This window comes from Cebus imitator, unplaced genomic scaffold (assembly GCF_001604975.1).
Source record: "Cebus imitator isolate Cc_AM_T3 unplaced genomic scaffold, Cebus_imitator-1.0 Scaffold271, whole genome shotgun sequence".
Classification (NCBI taxonomy): Eukaryota; Metazoa; Chordata; class Mammalia; order Primates; family Cebidae; genus Cebus; species Cebus imitator.
Window position 1 is genome coordinate 2,126,176 of NW_016107586.1, and position 8,998 is coordinate 2,135,173.

Below are 8,998 nucleotides of genomic sequence, written 5' to 3' on the forward strand. Positions count from 1 at the left end.
AGACTGACCCTGTGGCAATGGCCCGGAGCCATCACTCTTCAAATAACTGTGGCTGGGTGAGAGGTACGGAAGCCAACAGGAGGACCTGAGATGGACACCTGTAATTTCACATTCAGAAAAGCCCAGCCCTTCAAACAGAAGTGCTATTTCAACTTTCTCACTCCCATTCTTCTTTAACCTCATACTAAGAGGGGAATAAACCCTCTTTGATTTGTAGACTGAATTCTTTAAAGAGACAGCTTGTTCTTTTTCAAATTTATTTTTTCCTTTTGCTTGGGGCAGACACCAGGGTCCCCAAATGTGAATTTGGTACCTTGGTTAGATGGCTCAAAATGCCAAAAGTTACTATTGGGAATACTGTGCTACCAATCCATCTTTCCTGCTAATCCAAAAGTCAAATAAGTCCATGGAGGGCTTTTTTTCCTCTAGAATTTCAGGCTCCCTGAGGGCTAATTTCTCGGAAAGCTGCATTAAACTAATAGCACCATAAAAGGCCCATTGTGAGATGTAATTGGTTTGCAGGACTTTCCTATAAAAATAATAAAAAGACTGCCAGAGGCAGTTTCCAAAGGTCAATTATCTTTGTGTTGCTTGAGTTGAGTGGAGGTCAGTCCCAGAATTCCACTTTATAGGCATATTAATCAAAACTGGGACTGCCCACCCATCTGACCCCATCAGCTGGGAGGGAAGTCACAGGTCCCACCCTTAAGCTGGTTGCCAAGGGGTGCTTTGGGCTCTTCTTTTCCCAGGAAGAGACTGACCCATTGTCACCAATGCAGAGCTGAAAGCTGAAATTTTTAAGGCAGAATGAAAGGGAGAAAAGCACTTCCTAAGTGCCAAGAAGAAGAGTTGATAACTTGGTGAGTCATGCAGGCCATGGGGCAGGCAGTGTGCTCAGAGATCAGGCCAGACAGGGCCCTGTCCCCAAGGAGCTAGAGAAGTGGTTGAGCCAGGACTCTTGGTTATTTGACATAAACCAATTTAAATTAGATTAAACAAAAGTGAAGTTAATTGGCTAACATGACTGGGAATCTTAAGGATGGCTGGATCCAATGGCTCAAACAATGTCAACTGTTCTCGCTCCCCCTGTCTATCTCTGCCCTGCTAGTCCTTTCTCTCAGAGAAGCTGTCCCATGGCAGTCAAGCAGACATCAGGCTTCTTGCCTGTCTTCGGCATTGAGCTATCTCAATATAAAGAGGGACTTTTTCTCCTACTGTTCATCAATTCCAGGAAAAAACTGGTTCACCCTGTGTGATTCATGTGTCTATCCCAGACCAATCATTGTATCCAAGGGGTTGTAAGAATCTGACTTGCTGAGACTGGGTTACATGCCCATCCCTGCCCATCTACTCCTGGTATTGCAGAAACAGAGCTTTCTGCTTTCTCCTGCTCAAAATAAAATCTGAAAAACAAGTGCTCTTGCAAGGCCCTAAGTTCCAAAAAGAACGAATTATTCTCAAGCCCTAGAGTATGCAAGTCTCAATAAGGATGCATGGAAAAGTTTGGGAGGATGTGCCAAAATATTAACAACGCTTATGCCGAAATGCTAGTGTGACTTCTTTTTACCCTCCCTGTATATCATGTTTTCTAATCTTTCTGCAATGAAAATGTATTGCTTGTATAATTTTTAAAAGGAAAAAAGAATGCTCAAAACCTGTTGATCTCATTACTCTGATTCTATATGGACCAAGCAGCCCTTTGAGGACCTAAACTGGTTTCCAAAGTCAACTTTGCTACTACAGAGAGATGGGCTGACCATCCAGAACACCCAGCGGCCATGACTTTTAATGATGATACCCAACCATGCTAGAGTATCAAGTCTTGTATCTATGTATCTCCTGCTTGCAAAGTGCCAGCCCCACAGCCAGCCTCTTCTTGGCCCAATCTGATGGCAGCTTCATGGGGCCCTGAAGAATAAAAGTGTGTGTCTTCTCACAATAGCCCTGCTAGGGCTGGCCACTTTTGTAGCTGACCACAGAGCAGTTACTCATTAGCAGCTGAGTAAAAGCCAGTGCGTTTTCTATCATCTACGTGAAGGGGTGGTCTCAATCACTGACAGCTCACACTGAGTATGAAAGGGATGTGTGGCTCCTGGGAGCAGCAGCAGAAATGTTCCACCTAGGGGCGGGAGTTCCATAAAGAGTCATTTCTGCGTTGGGAATAAAGGTGGAAATTATCAGACCTTCGAAATAGCTGAACTTAGATCTTCATATTTGAACAGAATCAAAGCACCTTGGCATAATACCGTACTTTTTATGGAGTCCTTTGTCACACAGGTATGGAGATACACATGTATTCAGTCAAAAGTATTTTTAAATTTTTATTCCTAGGCTCATTTTGGAAGAGGTAGGATTACTGGCCAAATAAGTAATAGATTTATTAAAGGCTGTTGATGCTTCTTAGTAATGAAACTTAGTGATTAAATGCCAAGCTACATTTATAATATTCACATGGACCCTAAATTTCGTACTTTTCCCAAGAAAAATAGCTATTAATCAAAACTAAACTAACATTTACCATTCATCTCCTATGATTTATCCATATTAAGTCGTGTCTTTAAAAAACCCTAAGAATTTTTCAAGATGGGAAGTTAATGAATAATACTGCTGAGTGGAAGAAACAGAGTTTAACCCAAGTCTGACTCTGTCCCATCTGTCCTTCTAGGATGCCTACATGCCCTTCTCAGCAACACCCTGACTGCACCTGCACATAGTATGCCCATCTGTAGACATACCAGGTATGATTAACTCATACAACGTTTGCAGGCCACATTTTCTGCATCTTCCACATATTCATACAGGGCCAATGGAAAGGGACGCCAAGCAGAGAAAAAAAAAAAACAAAAAAACTCAGATGAAAAAGACAACAGAAGGTAGAGTTAACTCTGCAGGAGCTAAATCAATTTAACTCAAAGAGTCTGTCTTCCACTACATAGAAAGTAGCAGCTGAACAGTGGGCTCTGAACCAGCTTGGCCCTTTCTGGCTTAAATACAGCCTCTCCAGAGGAAATTTCCTTAAGTGTCAGGTGGGCATAATTCTAAGCATAATACTAAACATCAGTAGGAAAATGAGCCCTGTGGTTATAAATCCCTCATGGAAATAGTAAAAATGCCTCTGACTAGATAACAGCGTGACACAACAATGTTCCAGAAAGACAAACATAAACATAAGTTGCTGCCTACTTTAAAGAAGTAGTGACAAATTCCCTGTAGCTACTTTGCCAAGTCCTTCATATTAGTGCTTAGAAAGTTACAGGGCCCCAGGGTCTGTTCTCAGACACCGCTTTCTAGGAGGGGTGCCCGCCAAACTGGGTTTATTTCTTCTAATGCTCAGGCTGGGGAATGTACAAATCTTTCTTCAGAGGTTTATAGAAAACAAGACTGGTTTATTGAGAGTATGGCTTTTTGTTGTTGTTCTCTACAATAACAAGAGAATTTGGATACACACTTGGGTTTATAAAGTATAAATCCTGCTTAAATCTATGGAAGTTAAGATGTGATGGTTCTTTGGAGAAGAAAGTAGCACCTGAGTCAAATTGCACTGAGCAATGTTCTTTGTTGTTGTGAGATGTTGATAAATCTCCAGGTCTTCAACAAGGGGAGTCGAGAATAGGAAACTCATTTCAAATCATATCTCAGGTAGGCGTCTGAACCGAAATAAGATGGAAGTCATTAATTTTTTTTCCTATTAAGCCACCTAGCACAAGTGGAATCGTTCTCCCCTTTTCTTATTTTGACCTGAAATCTGTTAAGGACAAGAGAGAGCCAAGATTCCTATTCCAAATCTTCAAAGAACTGCACAAAACTGTCCGTTTCTTTTTTCCTTAACGAAAACAAGATGTGAACAAAACTGTCACTTAATATGGTAATTAATACAGGGAGATATAATTAGCTGCTACAGGCATTCCTTTGTCATCTCAACCATCACTGACGCCAAGGAGGTTAACATCTCTATTGCTGTTACGGTAATAAGCCACCTGATGGATAGGTGTGTTCTACTTGTCTGGATTTGGTAACACAACATCTCAAACTAATTTCACAATAATCTCCCAAAGCTTCTTCATAGATAAAAAGAGAGGCAGAGGCAAAATGCTTCCTCAGGCAAATTTTCACATCTGTAAACATAAACAACCTTATACCAAATCACTTAAATTTCTGTAAAAATGTAAATATGGGTCACAACAGTAAAACTGCCCAAATTTTGCAACTCAGGACAAGGCTAAAACAATCTCTCCAGCAGCAAACTAAAGAGTGCTCCAAGTCTAACCACCTAACCCAAAAAGCATACCATCACCAGTTTACTTAACACCCCAGAACAAAAGATTAAAACACCATCTTCACTAGGCTATGTTTAGATGAGGTTGTGCACCGTTTATACTAACCTGGCTTTCCTTTTGTGTCAAGAAAATCAAGGCCTTTTGACCACAAGATGAAATCCAGGCATGCAGTTTGCCTAATGGCGAGCACGCTGCCCCTTTAACTGCATCATTCCCTCACCCTCTCTGCACCCTCTCCTTCATCCAAAACAAAACATGAGCTGCTCATCTTCCCATTACCTTCTCCTGTGACCAATTTTCTCCCCACATCGCTGGTCATTTCTCACCATTGCCTGTAGCTTTACATCTTCAGTCAGTTCACTGTAGTCTTTGCATATTTTTTTTAATTGGGTGCTTTAATGTGGTTGTCTCAATATAATCAGTTATTAGGTATAATTACTTCTTTATGAGTAGAATTACCATTCCATTAAGTTTATTAATTCTTCAGGAAAATGGAGTTGCATAATATTTGAGTCAGACGCACTTCTTCCAGTGTCTCTGTTCCAGGCTTCTGCAATGCATAAATCCTGTGTTTGATAGCCCCAACTCCTGATGTCTCCTCTGCTTAAACACTCCAGGTGACAAGAAGGTTACCATATTTGAGGCAGTCTGTTGGGTTGCCTGGCTGCAAACATCCGTAGAACATTCTGCCTTACATTGCTGGAGACTGTCTCCTACAACGTGAATCTTTGATGCTGGTTTCACTTTCTGGAGTTCTAAGAATGAGTCAACTCTCCCTTCTGAGTTGGTGACCCCTCAACCAAGACGGGACAGTGATCTCATTCCTCTCAGCAGGAGTGCTGAGCTCAGACAGCTATGAAAACCAAAAATCACTCCAGGTAGGTTATGAGGGATTGAAGAGAACCAAAGAGTGGTTCATTAATGGGAAGAAGCTGTGAGTTGACACCATGTGAGCGTTGTTACAGATAAATGAAGACCCAACAGTGCCAGAGCTTTCAAATCTCCAAGAGAAGCATTCAGTCTCAATTGATATGTGAAATGTCTCAGTATTTAACAGTTGACAACCAAATTAGAAAATAATTTTAGGGCTGGGCGCGGTGGCTCAAGCCTGTAATCCCAGCACTTTGGGAGGCCGAGGCGGGTGGATCACGAGGTCAAGAGATCGAGACCATCCTGGTCAACATGGTGAAACCCCGTCTCTACTAAAAATACAAAAATTAGCTGGGCATGGTGGTGCGTGCCTGTAGTCCCAGCTACTCAGGAGGCTGAGGCAGGAGAATTGCCTGAACCCAGGAGGNACTAAAAATACAAAAATTAGCTGGGCATGGTGGTGCGTGCCTGTAGTCCCAGCTACTCAGGAGGCTGAGGCAGGAGAATTGCCTGAACCCAGGAGGTGGAGGTTGCGGTGAGCTGAGATCGCGCCATTGCACTCCAGCCTGGGTAACAAGAGCGAAACTCTGTCTCAAAAAAAAAAAGAAAATAATTTTAAACATTATGTAGGCCTAATGAAACACATCTTGAAGGCAGATCCAAATCACAGAATTCCAATCACAAGTTGGAATACACTTCTCTAAAATCTCCTCTTCTCTGACTGGGCATTGTGGCACACGCCTGTAGTCTCCCAGCTACTCAGGAGGTCAAAGCAGGAGAATTGCTTGAGCCCAGGAGTTCAAGGCTAGGCTGGGCAACACAGCAAGACTCTGTCTCTAAAAGTAAAATTAAAATCTTTTCTCCAAACCAGAGGTGTGGTGGCTTCTACAGCAATGGCAATGTTGTTTGGGATCTCTTTTTATTTTGATTTTCCCATACATTGACCGGCAGAAATAGTTAAGTGTCTTGATGAGTGCACGTATTTGCAATTACCTGGAGGTTTTCTTTTTTAAAGAATTTCAATCAAACTTATCCCCCATGCAAGTCTGACTGTATGAATACAAGTTAGATCATTATAAGCTATTTAGGTAAAAAGCCAACATCACTATTTAACATCTCTAAACTGGGGTTCAGAGAGTTTATTTAACATCTCTGAACCCTCATTTCCTCATCTTAAAACAGGATTTGAAAAAGTATTCTCCTTGGTGGAACTTAATCACTACCACTCCTTTCTGAACTAAAGTTGCTCCAAAATTAGTGACTTGCTCTCAAAAGACAGAGTTGAGAAAGGAACAGTGATTTTACAGTGGGAAACCTGACAATACTACCTTAACCAAATGTTGAAAGTGAACATCACCAGTGAAGTCATGTGGTGGCTATCATGTACCTCCCGATATAAGGGACTTTGCCTCTGTGGTATACTTCCCAGAAGGGCATAACCCAATCTAATCATTTTTAAAAATCAAATAATTTTATTTCAGGGGATAGTCTACAGAATAGTGTTTCAAGAAGGAGAAAGTAGTCAGTTGGAGCAAATGTAGTTGAGAGATTATATAAGATTAGGACAGGAACGTTTCTGCTGCATTTAAATGTTTCCAGAAGTATGTTGGACATCAAAGCTAAATTCTAGAGAATTAAAAAGTGAGCAGGATACAAGGAGAGACAATGGGTTCAAGAAGATTTCCTGGAGCAGAAGGAATTGGGGTATGCACTGAGAGGATATGAAATCAACAAAGACTGTTGTTTTTTTAGTGGGTCATGCTAGTACAAATATCTGCAAGATAATGGTAATGAGCTTGTAGACAAAAACACTGATAATACAGGAGAGAGGCAATAAAGCTTGCTAAAATACCAAGTCCTTGAGAAAGTGAGGAGATGAGTTCCAGAGCACAAGAAGAGTTTGGCCTCTGATAGAAGTAGGGACGTAAGCCAGGCACATTGGCTCACACCTGTAATCCTAGCACTGTGCGAGGCCAAGGCAGGAGGATTGCTTGAACACGGGAGTTTGAGACCAGCCTGGGCAATATAGTGAGACCCCATCTCTAAAAAACTTTTAAAAATAAAATTTTAAAAATAAAAAAAGAAGTAAGGTCATGTCATACTTCTTAATGAGAGGTGAGTAGACAAGACAGGCACTGCTGAAAGTAGATTTGTAGTTTTATTGGTGGTGAAAGAGGTTAGCCAGCTTGCTTTACACAAACAGTAAGGGAGGGAAGGGTCCTGGAGAGCCTCCAATCTGTCCTGCAGGTGCTTGCACCAGATGTTTTGTGCAGATAAGGGAACTTGCACAGCGGGGCTTGCCTAAACAAACCCACAGCAGACGAAGGACCTGTCTGTGCACTAGGGGAATACAGTGGAGCCACCAGAAATTTGCACCTTATACAAATAGTGAACCCAGACCCATCAACTTATATATAAAAACCCTATATTCAACCGTGAGGGAGGGAACTGGGAACCTGCTTTCAGGACCCCTCTCTTTGCTGAGAACTTTCCTTCTGCTTAATAAATTCTACTCCACTTACTCTTCAAGTGTCCACATGCCTAATTTTTCCTGTTCATGAGACAAAAACCCAGACCTAGCTGAACTAAGGGAAAAAAATCCTGCATCAGTGGAAAGATTATGACTTCTGCATTCTCAAAGTATGAAGCAAGCCATTAGTTAAAAGAAAGTAGGTTCCCAACCCAAATGCCCATCAATGATAGACTGGACAAAGAAAATGTGGCATATATACACCATGGAATACTATGCAGCCACAAAAAACGATGAGTTCATGTCCTTTGTAGGAATGTGGATGAACCTGGAAACCATCACTCAGCAAACTGACACAAGACCAGAAAATCAAACACCGCGTGTTCTCACTCACAGGCAGGTGTTGAACAATGAGAACACATGGACACAGGGAAGGGAGCATCACACACCTGGGTCCACTGTGGGGAGATAGGGGAGGGATAGTGGGAGGGAGGGTGCGGAGGAATAACTTGGGGAGAAAAGTCAGGTGTAGGTGATGGGGGATGGAGGCAGCAAACCACCATGCCATGAATGTACCTATGCAACAATCTTGCATGATCTGCCCATGTACCCCAGAATCTAAAGTACAATAATAATAATAATAATAATAATAATAAACCATGAGTACCATTAAAAAAAAAAAAAAAAAAGACGAAAGTAGGTTCCCAGGGTGGAAGAAAGAAGGCAGTGGGCGCACACTCACACTAGGAGAGTTGCCAGTCCATTCCAGCAGAGACAGGGGGTCAAGGTGAAGGAGGAACGGCCGGAAACAAACCTCTGGAACACCGAACTGGGAAGGAAGTGGTGATTTATTCGGCCGGGAGGTGCAGTGGCTTAGATGCCTAACAACCGAGCTCCCCAACAAAGAAAATCCTTGCCCTTTAAAAGGCTTAAAACTCTAGAAATCACATGTGAAAGGGTTTTGATCCATGAAGTAGGCTTTCCACGTGACTTGGGGGGGGTTTGATCGTGTTTAAACAAAAACAATGCCTTCTGGGAAGATTCCTCCATACCATGCCTGCGATAAACTGCAGTGTGATTAAGGGTGGTGCCCGGGTCTGCCAGCCTTTACTTTCCCTATTGAAATGCAATGTGGAAGTCCAGGGGGCAGGGCGCTTAGAAACTTAAGAGGATTAAGGGTCTCCTTCCTCAAAGGGAGTTGAAAGTGTTTTCATGGAAACGGTAACAATTGTGGGCCACAAAAATCTAAGCTGCATAAGAAAGGAAAGAAAAGATGAGATAAATAGTAACAAAGTAGGGGAGCTGATGCTTTGAAGGGCTCAACAAAGTTGGAAAACAGTTGTTTTGGTTATTCTAGACCATATTATCTGGAAGATTAGGA